Raw genomic sequence first — 12384 nt, 5'->3', positions numbered from 1 at the left:
TGGAAGTGATATTTCCTCTTACGAACCATATGGAAAAAGTGGAATGCGTATTTAGCCTTCACATCACATGGAGGCACTCTTGCCACTTAACATAAATATTCCACACTTCTCCAAATTATTTGCTATATTTAGTGTCCCACATCTCATGCTTCATGGACAGAGCAACTATTCCAAGCTATCAATAAATATTTGACCACAGAATCTGTAAGGTAGCATTGAAACACTGGATTGTACTGCCTGCTGACCATATTTGTAAAGTGTTAATGCATCTGCAACCTTTGTATATCAAATTACCTTATTAGAAGTCCATATGTGCTCTCCTCTATTATATGCAGTTTCAATTTCATAAAGAGAAAAAGTCAATAGTGGGTATGACATCATAAAGCGCACACACAACACTGTGTGAAGCATTATCAAATGCCTGTGCATGCTTGTGTAGCTTTGCCTGATATATAGCAGATAGTACAAAATCGAAGAAAATTCAACAATCCCACAGTGTACTCGAAATTATACTCAATCTTCTAACTGATATGTAAGGAAATTATATCTGTTACAAACATAGCTCAATATACACAGTTTGGAGACTTATCATGTAGCATCTCATGCTGACGAGGAAACAAGGTCAAATCCACTAACCAGTTGTGTGGTGATGGATGGCGGAGGCACTCACTTTTTCTTAAAAGCTGTAGCTCACATATACAGTCATATTTGCCAATTGTCCAACAGCGATTTGTATTACAATTTAAATTCTTGTCAGGATTCTATCATGTTCCACTCTCTGGCACATAAATGCCCACGACATCATAAATGCACATGCAACTCAGTATATAAGTTATGTCCCCATGAGAATTCAGTCCCCAATGATAGAATCAACATCGAATCTTGCCTCCTAAGTTCCAGTTGTCGATCACTCCCCTGGATTGTGCCTCAACTTGCTTAATACCATGGTACTTCCTTCATGTTACTCCCAGACATGTTTCGCTAAGGGATAACGGTTGTCACAGTTTTTGATGGTTCTTGAATGTTGTAAGAAACGTATTTTAACCTTTTTAAAGGTACTCTCAACATATTTCCTTTTACAACTACATTCCAAGACATACACCACTTATTGCGTGTTGTATGTGATTTTTCCCCCCTCAAAAGTGGTATTGTCTTTCACATTCAGACCAATTGTGCTTGCCTTTTAGTTCCCACTTTTCCTAAAACCACCACTGTCTCTATTTAGCCAACTGGTAGTCTGTTTGATAGGTAAGCTAAAACTACTAGTCCATAAATCACTAATGTTTACAGTTCTTTTGTAGGTTACATGTGGTTGAGAGTCAAAATGATCCTTAATATGTTTATTGCGAAATAACAGATTTAAGCTTTTTGTCAAAATTCTTTTCAAATGACTGTGTTCTAAATTGTATTCCATTAATAATCTACACACACTATTTATATATTTATACAGATGATATTATGATGTTTATTACCACTATTGAGTGTGATGAGGAGCCATAATTCACACGAATGAACTACGTTATTTATTACCATTCACAATGTCCCTCCCTCAAGAATGATAATAAATAATATATTACACTGCAAGTTTGTGAATATGGTTTATGGCTTTATATGATTTTTCATGTTTGTTTTAACATATGTATTTAATCTAAACCAGGACGCAAGGGGTTAAATTTGTGCAGCAAGGTAAAATTACACTCAAAAGAAATCCTGAGAGTTGTTTCTCATGTCACTTCTGCTGTACAGTATTATGGTAATAAACTCAAAGATGACTTTTGCACTTCAGTAACAAAGGTGTGAATGTGTATTTAATTAAGCATCTTCTCTGATAAAATATGCTAATGGGGTACAATCATTTTCAACTGCGTGTCGTAAAATTATATATATATGTGTGTGTGTGTGTAATATATATATCTATGTGTGTGTGTGTATATATACATATATACATGTACATCCACACTTTTCGATCCTCAAGGAAGACACACACTCAAAATTAAACCCAATAGATTTATTCAGCAATTGTTACGCGTTTCGACAGACTCCCTGTCTTGTTCACACAGTGCATGTTAGGGTGACGAGGTCTTACATAGAAGATAACATCAATAACGGACTACACTTGGCAAAGAAACAACGGCGGCCATTTCTTAATGGCACAAAACCCTTATGTATATCAGCCTTTATAGTGGCTTGAACCTGAAATAAGTGGTTTGGATGCCACAATTATAACCAAAATGATGCATAATCAAAATCATAGTGATGAACAGAAATATGCCCTACTCATGGGGTTTTAACAATGCCTGCTTGTTATTTAAACAATCATAGCGCTATTGAAACATACCCGTTTGTTCTACTTTTTGAGGTCATTTAGTTGTAATTTCATATTAATCTACACCATAGTGGCATTCATTTAACAATCCGTTGTGCTGATGTAAAGACCTCAATACAATATAAACAGTAAATAACGGACTGAATTCGGTACAACAATAGCGGCGGCCATTAATTGATAGCGCAAAACCTTTCTATATATCAGCCTGTACGGTAATACGGAATATGAATACCGGATATGCCTCAGAACCCATCCAATGAAATTTACCGTGGATTGAATAATAAAAGCGGCAACAGGAACCTCCATGCATTAGGAGGGAAATTAAACCTACAACTTTAGAGTGTTCAAAAGCAAATTGAACTGTACACGTTAGTGGACCCTTGTAAAGGACATTCCACATATTTTCAATAACATGGATACGGAAACGGAACGTCGTGCAGCGGCCCAAACCCTGCTTGCAAGAGCACCAGGCAAGGGGATTACCACGAATACTGCACAACAGGCTGGTACTACACTCAATGCAAAACTGCGGCGTTTGGAAAAACTGAAGAAATCAGAAACCGCTAAATGGTGGGAAGCCATTTCCCTACAAGATTATGTTGACAAACAAATGATACCTAGAGGCTTGCGTATATATATAATACCCTCCTATGAATCACCAAATCCCCGCATGCTACAAGATTGGCAAGAAAATTCAGCAATCAGCTCCAAAAACATGCTGAGCATTTTAATTAAATATGCGTGGGAAGATAGAGAGGCTATTCTTTCTGAAATCAACACTATTGAAAATGAACTAACTAAAAGTGATGAGCAAGATCTTATCAATAAATTTAAATTGGAAATGAATCGTAAACTTCAACAACATGAAGAAGACATAAAAAATCGGAAACAAAGAAAGCTACACAGAGACTGTGTTGATTATGAGACTGGCCGGATTTTAACATACAGTCACAAATATGACTACTTGTATGATGATCTACCACCAATTAGAGATGATGTCAACAATATCCATAGTGAGGTGGATAACACCATACCAGAAACGAGTGGATCTGACACTGAGGGGTCCATATCTACGGTTAGTTCCATCACAGAAAGAAAAACTCCAGCAAGAACAGCGACTTTTTTAGACGAGTTCAGGGTCTTGAGGAAAGGCCGCCAGGTACCAAGAGTAACACCGCAACCATCCCAAGGAAGAGGGAGAACACAACGTGGCAGGGGACGAGGAAGAGGAAGAGGGAGGGGAGGAGTAAACAGAGACGCAAATGGAGAAAACATAAAGAATCAAAACGACAAAGTAAAGGAGCACATGGGAAGCAAATCAAGAGGCTCAAGGAACAAGAAATAATGGATCCTGACACGGTAAATAAAACCATAATAAATCTAAGTAATCGTGATCTGACTTACGTAGAGAAAAGAACACTATGTTTAGGATTGACCTTTTGCCCCACTGAGATCTTCAACTATGCCGACACACGTGTCGATATATATAAGTTTGTTAGAAAAGCTAAACTAAAAAAGTGGCATTATCTATACAAACGGGATGATACTCATCAAATTCTGAGAAGTAACCCCACTGATTGTCATTTTTCCAATCTTACTGTTGAAGATGCAGAAATATTTTATGATATTCAAAATCTAGCTATGGGACATGATTTTGCAAATGCGACATCAACTGAAACACAAGAACTTGACATTCCCACGGACTCGAGTGTAGCCACTAACTTCAAAACCTCGCTCTGTCTTTTACCCTAATCTTCCCCACGACAATATAGACACATTTCATGAGGTCGTAACACAAGCGTTGATAAAATTGAAACATCAAAAAAACAAAAAAGTTACATTCAATTTATCTATTCAACAAAAGAAACTTTTGAAATCACTAGCAGAGGATACTAACATCATTATTCGCCCTGCGGATAAAGGAGGAAATACTGTTCTTTGGGGTAAAGAGATGTACATTACAGAGGCATTAAAACAACTAAATGATTAAAGATTCTATATGAAAGCTAATTTGGATCTGTACAATGCAAGCATTTTCGAGACCTGGGATAAACTAAAGGAATGGGAACAAAAGTGTTATATATCTTGGGAAGAATATTGTTTTCTAAAACGTGATTACCCTAAGCTATCTATTCTGTATCTTTTACCCAAAATCCATAAGAATTCCAATACACCACCCGTAAGACCTGTAGTATCATCTATTGGTAGTGCTTTAGAAAATGTCTCCAAATATGTCGATCACTTTCTTCAAGAATATGTCATCTCACTCCCATCTTATGTAAAGGACACTAAAGATTTTTTAAACAAACTTGATGGTGTACGATGGGAAAGTACTGATCTTATGATCACTTTAGATGTCAACTCTCTATATACGATCATTGACCATGGACAAGGAATCGGAGCATGTCATCATTTCTTGAAAAAAAGACCAATTGAATTTATCAAACATGCCAATATGCTCTTGGAGATGATGCATTTGTGCATTACCAAGAACATTTTTATGTTTAATGGCACCATTTATAAGCAGGTCCTCGGTACTGCCATGGGGACTTGCTTTGCCCCAAATTTTGCGAATCTTTTCCTTGGTAAGTGGGAAGAAGATATAAGAAACGACAGTACTTTAATTTCATCATTTAGCAGAGTCAAACTTTGGCTACGTTATATTGATGATTTGTTTCTTATTTGGTCAGACACAGAGGAAGAAGCCAGTAGATTTGTAAAAAAACTCAATAACAACCATTACAATATTTGTCTTACCAGCAGCATGAGTAAAGATAAAATAGAATTTCTTGATCTACTAATAACACCCCAAGGTATTGTTTTACAGACAAGCCTATTTAGAAAAACAACAGCAGGCAACACCCTTCTCCACGCTCTCAGCAGTCACCCTGATACGCTCAAGTGGAGCATTCCATACGGTAAGCTGTTGAGAGCGTGGAGAAATTGCAGTACCTCAGCTGCATTTGAACTCGAAAAAGACACCATGGTCAAAAGATTTAAAGAGAGAGGTTACCCTTTATGGGTCCTCCAAAAAGCTTTAAATAGAGTGAACCAGATTGATCGTAAACAAACGTTGAGTGATAAAACAGAAACTAGTATCACCAACAAACAAGAGGAAAGTAGAGTTATCCTCACGTTCAATGGCAATTCGACACAGATACAAAAAATACTTGCTGATAAATGGGATATACTTACAAGTGATCCCATTATCGGCAAAACTTTTCACCACAGACCCAGAATCACATACAGAAAAGGTAGAAGTTTGAGAGAAATTCTTACTCAAAATGATATAACTCCTAAATATCCTAGCAGTGAACATAATCTTAAAGGTTTCTACCCATGCAGACACTGCAAGGCGTGCCGCAATAGTTACATGACCAAACACTTCAGTATCCCAGGGCAAACTTTACCTAAAAATATTTCTCAGTTCCTAACCTGCAGCATCCCGTATTGTGTGTATCTCTTGACTTGTGGTATGTAGGCAGCATCACATTTATGGCCAAAAAAAGAGTGCTTGAGCACAAGCGTGCAATCTACAAAAAGGATACCCATTTTCCCATTGCCAGACACTTTGAAACATTCCATCTGTCTAATAGCTCTCTTCTGGGTTATTTTGTGATTGAGCAAGTACACTCGGGCCCCAGAGGGGGTAATCGAGTATTACAACTTCGTAAGCGCGAATCAAAATGGATAATTGAGCTTGAAACCAAATATCCCAAGGGCCATAATCTTGACGAAGAATTGAGTACACACCTACGTAGCGAATAACTAAGTATTTTGTGTCCATATCTGTACCATGTTAATAATTTGATGTGTTTTTAAAGTAAGAGAACGCACTGTGCTGTCATAAGTGAGTTCCATATCATTTTAACAATCACTTCTTTTTTATCTTTTTTCACAGGAGGAAAGGAAGGGTCGCTCAGTTTGCGGACTGTCTCATCCGTTCCGGCCTCCCTACCCTTTTCTTCTTCGGTCTGTGGGTCCACTACAGCTAAGTTTTCTTTTCTTATTCTTTCATTATTCCTTTTCCACTTTGGACACTTTTCTGTGATAACTGAGGTCTAAACAGCATCACAACGGACTGATAATGAACGCCACTATGGTGTAATATTAAGAATCAACAGAATGATCTTAAAAGAAGAAAAAATATGTATGATTCATTAGCGTTATGTATGATATAATAGCAAGAAGGCATTGTAATAAGTCTACTATCAGGGTACACATGTGTTCATTACTATGAATTTGACTGTTCTGATTCAATATGTTGTTAATATTATTTGCGTAAAATCACAAAGTCAAGGTTGTAGCCACTATACAGGCTGATATAGAGAAAGGTTTTGCGCTATCAATTAATGGCCGCCGCTATTGTTGTACCGAATTCAGTCCGTTATTTACTGTTTATATTGTATTGAGGTCTTTACATCAGCACAACAGATTGTTAAATGAATGCCACTATGGTGTAGATTAATATGAAATTACAACTAAATGACCTCAAAAAGTAGAACAAACGGGTATGTTTCATTAGCGCTATGATTGTTTAAATAACAAGCAGGCATTGTTAAAACCCCATGAGTAGGGCATATTTCTGTTCATCACTATGATTTTGATTATGCATCATTTTGGTTATAATTGTGGCATCCAAACCACTTATTTCAGGTTCAAGCCACTATAAAGGCTGATATACATATGGGTTTTGTGCCATTAAGAAATGGCCGCCGTTGTTTCTTTACCAAGTGTAGTCCGTTATTGATGTTATCTTCTATGTAAGACCTCGTCACCCTAACATGCACTGTGTGAACAAGACAGCGAGTCTGTAGAAACGCGTAACAATTGCTGAATAAATCTATTGGGTTTAATTTTGAGAGTGTGTCTTCCTTGAGGATCTAAAAGTGTGGATAATAATTTCCGGGAGGCCTGCCCGGCGTGATGCACCACCTGTCTACGGGCCACGACTCCGGCAAACAAGGTCGTTTTCTGTGGATATACATATACATATATATACATATATATATATATATTATCTACTGGCGGTCGCCAGTAGATAGTTATACTTAGGACCGTGTTTCCATAGGAAATCCGCAACATTCTATTTGGAATAACTTTGGCGACGGTTGATGAATCCTCGCGAAATTTTCAAAATAGGTGGGGCGCTCCGCTCCGCTCCTACCCTGAAAGTCTCGGGGGGATTCGTCAAGCAGGAGCTGAGAAAAAAGGGGGGTCCCAAAACCCGTTTTCCCCATGCAATTTTCCATAGGGACCTTTAGTCCAAGGTACAGCCCGAACGGCTGAACAGAATTACTTGAAATTTGACAGAGAGGTAGTCCTCAGGTAGTCCTCAGGGAACTCTGTTCAGCCGTTCGGGCTGTGGCTGTGTCTAAAGGTCCTATGGAAAAATGCATGGGAAAAACGCGTTTTGGGACCCCCCTTTTATCTCAGCCCCCGCTTGACGAATCCCCCCGAGACTTTCAGGGTAGGAGCGGAGTGCAGCGCCCCACCTATTTTGAAAATTTGGCGAGGATTCGTCGACCGGCGCCAAAGTTATTCAAGTGGGCGCGCACGCCACGAACGGCGTAAAGTAACTTAGCATTTAAAAAACCGTACAAATTCACTGAAAAAACCATAGGTTTCACACACGTTATAGTTAGGAATTAGCATTTAAAAAACCTTGCAAATTCACTGAAAAAACCATAGGTTTCACACAAGTTAGAGTTAGCTGTACATTTCACTCGTAAAAAACCAATGAAATTCCCCCGTTATAGTTAGTGCAGGCAACTATAACTCACGCGACCGCAATCCTCTGCTGATGACATATGTGTCTTTATGAAAAAAAAATATTTGTAATATATGTATAGCTAAAATTTAATGGAAGAAGACATGGGCAAATAAGTGTCTAAATACAGTATTAGCATCAGCAGAGGATTGCGGTCGCGTGAGTTATAGTTGCCTGCACTAACTATAACGGGGGAATTTCATTGGTTTTTTACGAGTGAAATGTACAGCTAACTATAACTTGTGTGAAACCTATGGTTTTTTCAGTGAATTTGCAAGGTTTTTTAAATGCTAATTCCTAACTATAACGTGTGTGAAACCTATGGTTTTTTCAGTGAATATATATATATATATATATATATATATTACCTACTGGCGGTCGCCAGTAGGTAGTTATAGTTAGGACCCCTTTTCCATAGGAAAACCTCAACATTCTATTTTGAATAACTTTGGCGCCGGTCGACGAATCCTCTCGAATTTTTCAAAATAGGTGGGGCGCTACGCTCCGCTCCTACCCTGAAAGTCTCGGGGGGATTCGTCAAGCGGGGGCTGAGATAAAAGGGGGGTCCCAAAACGCGTTTTCCCCATGCATTTTTCCATAGGACCTTTAGACAGGGCTACAGCCCGAATGGCTGAACAGAATTACTAGAAATTTGGCAGAGAGGTAGTCCTCAGGTCAAGGAAGTGCCTTTTGTCGGTTTGGTGTAAATCTGTTCAGTAGATTCTGAGAAAATAGCCTTTAAATCAATATATATATATCTAAGCGCGCTCCGTGCGCGCTGGGTGCGCGCACCTCGCCGTGCGCGAGCGCAATTCTGATTGGTTGTTAGATCTTAGTAAACATTCGAATCGGTGGAAATCAGGAAGCGGCGGCCGCCATTTTGTCTATCGCATAAAGAGGGGGTGATAAACAAAGGGGGAGAACTTGAAAAGGGGGCAGAGTGGGTAGAAATAGACCCAGTAGGCATTGTAAGGGGGTCAAAGTAGGACCTTGTAGGGCAAAAAAAAGATTAATATTTTGTTAAAAAATATCGCCGAGTGCGCGCACCCAGCGCGCACCCGAAAAAAAAATTAATAAAACAAATAAAAAAAAAATCGCATTTAAGTGTTTAGATATAAGGTGGCTCTAAAAAGAGCCCTTGTGTTTATTGTTTGTTTTTTGGTACCTACAAGTAAGTACATGGCCCATCTAGCGTAACGTGGGCACGCGGTGTGCGTAGCGCACCGCGTGCCCACCGTGCGTGCACGCCACTAACTGCGTAAAGTGGACGCGCGGTGCGCGAAGCGCACCGCGTGCTCACTGTGCGCGCACGGTGCGCGAAGCACGGAACGAACTGCGTTAAGTGGGCGCGCACGCCACGAATGGCGTAAAGTAACTTAGCATTTAAAAAACCGTATAAATTCACTGAAAAAACCATAGGTTTCACACACGTTATAGTTAGGAATTAGCATTTAAAAAACCTTGCAAATTCACTGAAAAAACCATAGGTTTCACACATGTTATAGTTAGCGGAAATTTTACTGATAAAAAACCAATGAAATTCCCCCGTTATAGTTAGTGCAGGCAACTACAACTCACGCGACCGCAATCTTCTGCTGATGACATATGTGTCTTTATGAAAAAAAAATATTTGTAATATATGTATAGCTAAAAATGTATGGAAGAAGACATGGGCAAATAAGTGTCTAAATACAGTATTAGCATCAGCAGAGGATTGCGGTCGCGTGAGTTATAGTTGCCTGCACTAACTATAACGGGGGAATTTCATTGGTTTTTTATCAGTAAAATTTCCGCTAACTATAACATGTGTGAAACCTATGGTTTTTTCAGTGAATAGATATATATATATATATATATATATATATATATATATATATATATATATATATATATATATATATATATATATAGATATATATAGATATATATATACAACCTACTGGTGGTCGCCAGTAGGTCGTTATAGTTAGATCCTAGTTACTATAGGAAAATAGCAACATCCTATTCGCAATAACTTTGGCACTGATTGATGAATCTTCGGGAAGTTTTCAAAACGAATTCTTTGTTGAGATCAGCTCCTATGTTGAAAGTCTGGGGGTGATTTGTAAAGGGAGGGCCGAGAAAAAAGGGGGTCCCAAAATTTGTTTTTTCAAAGTTAATTTCCATAGGAAACTTTAGAAAAGGCTACAGGTCGAACGGATGAACTGAATTACCCCAAATTTGGAAGGGGGAAGGGTCTTGGTCTAGAAATCACGCTTTTGTTTATTTGGTGTAAATCCGTTCAGTAGTTTTTGAGAATTATCGAAATTTACAGATATTGATATTTGGGAATTCTGCCATCTGATTGGCTGAGGCGTAACGAGCACTTGCTTGCTGGTGATTGGCTGCGAGCGGTTGCAACTAGGACGTGTTGGCCGCCATTTTGTGATTCTGTTGAAGCGAGTAAGGAGAAAAAAGTGGGAAAGAGGAGGGTAGGAGCGCTGTGAGGTTTGTAGGGTGGGTAGGGTGTGCAATAGAGGGAGTGTGAAGCAAATTATTTATCCCTACTGGTGTGAAAGTGCTGTTTTGCCCACAGTGAGATGGTGCTGAGGTGAGGTGCCGGTACACTCTGGGATGAAACCGTGCGTCTAAACTGTGAACTGAGTACTGTAAAGTGATGTGCTCTGGGCGCTGTAGCATAGTGGGCGCTGTAGCATATCTGTGCAGGTGGTGTTAGTATGCGTTTAGAGTATATCGGGAGTGGGAAGCAAAGTACTTAGTGGTATCGGTGTGAAGACTCGGGGATGAAACTGTGAGTGTAAGTCGTGAGTTTATTGCTGTGAAGTGATGTGCTGTGGGCGCTGTAGGATACTGGCCGCTGTAGCATACCTGTGTAAGTAGTGTTAGTGTGCGTTTATTCTATACAGGGAGTGTGAAACAAACTACTCACCCCTATTGGTCTGAAGAGTCGAATGTAGTGTTTTAGGAAGCAGGAATAAAGGAATAATCGTGAAGAATATAATGCAGAAGGTTGCAATGCCAGAGAAGGAAAATGGTAAAATGAGTTGTGTCTAAGAAAGTGGTTGTGTGTAATAAAGGGATGGAGTTTGAAAATGACATAGAAAGTGTAATAATTGGACCCACTGGTGCTAGAGCTAGGGTATCCAGCTGATGCAAAGTTGAACCACTTCTGCTGTATTCAAACGTACGCTCCGACATTGGTGAATTGTATATTACATGTTACAGTTGCATGTGAAATAAACAATAGCTATTACACTTGAATGACACGTTATTCTATAAAGAAAATAAAGGTAGGATACGATTACCACATGTATCGTTTAAGTAAAGAAAGTAATAAAAAAGAAATTGCAAAATGTAGTCATCACACTTTTTATGTACCTTGGCAGTGCTTTTTTGTAACAGAAAATTAACAACAGTAGAATAGTTAGCAATCTATTGTACAGTAGATTCAATGTGGTGTGTGTCAGAATTGGTACTAGTTCTACCCACATTGGAATTTTGAGGATGAATACAAACATTTCGCTTCTGAGAAGCACATTCAGTACCTTTTTAGTCAAACCGTACATTATTGTCTTCAGGTGTTTCAAAAAAACATTCTTGTGTAGAGAGCTAAGGCATCAGCTTAGACAAACTCCAATTGCTTCTGCTGTAGTCAAATCGAAGCTCCTGCATCAGTGAATTGCACATTATATGTTACAGTTCTATGTGACCTACAGAATAGCTATTAGACATGAATAAATACATTTTATTATGAAAATAAAGGTAGTTTACGATTACCACAAAGTGCCAACCAGTTCCTAAACAAAGTCGTCTTTTTACATTTTTATAGTGAGGTTCTGAGCAGAGGCTGACTTTGAGTAAAATTGTGTGAAAGGGCTTTGTGAATAACATGCAGGCAGAGAGGTGTGTGCACAAAGAATAGACATGGTTTCTAAATGGGTGTCGGGTTTAGGTTAATTTTGAAAGTAAATAGCATATTTGCATAGGCCATACATCACCGATTCCTGGTTAGGCTGGAGACATAAGGGGGAATAATGAGGATAGAGTTCAAATGTCTGAGTATACTTAGAAAGCTATTATATCAAAGTAGTAGGATTGAAGTGTATTATAAAATATTTAAAGGAAAAAGTCAAAAAAGATAGAAAAATATCCATTCAAAAATAATGTGAGTTTCTGATAAGTCTTGGAGATTCCGGTCCAGAAGTTCTTGAGCTGCTTGAGATGCATAATGTTCCAAGAGGCTATTGTTGCCATCGTGTGAGAAAAGCGAAGCGATCCAATTCATATC

This window comes from Triturus cristatus, chromosome 5_1 (assembly GCF_964204655.1).
Source record: "Triturus cristatus chromosome 5_1, aTriCri1.1, whole genome shotgun sequence".
Taxonomy (NCBI): domain Eukaryota; kingdom Metazoa; phylum Chordata; class Amphibia; order Caudata; family Salamandridae; genus Triturus; species Triturus cristatus.
Note: the sequence above shows the minus strand (reverse complement) of the source record.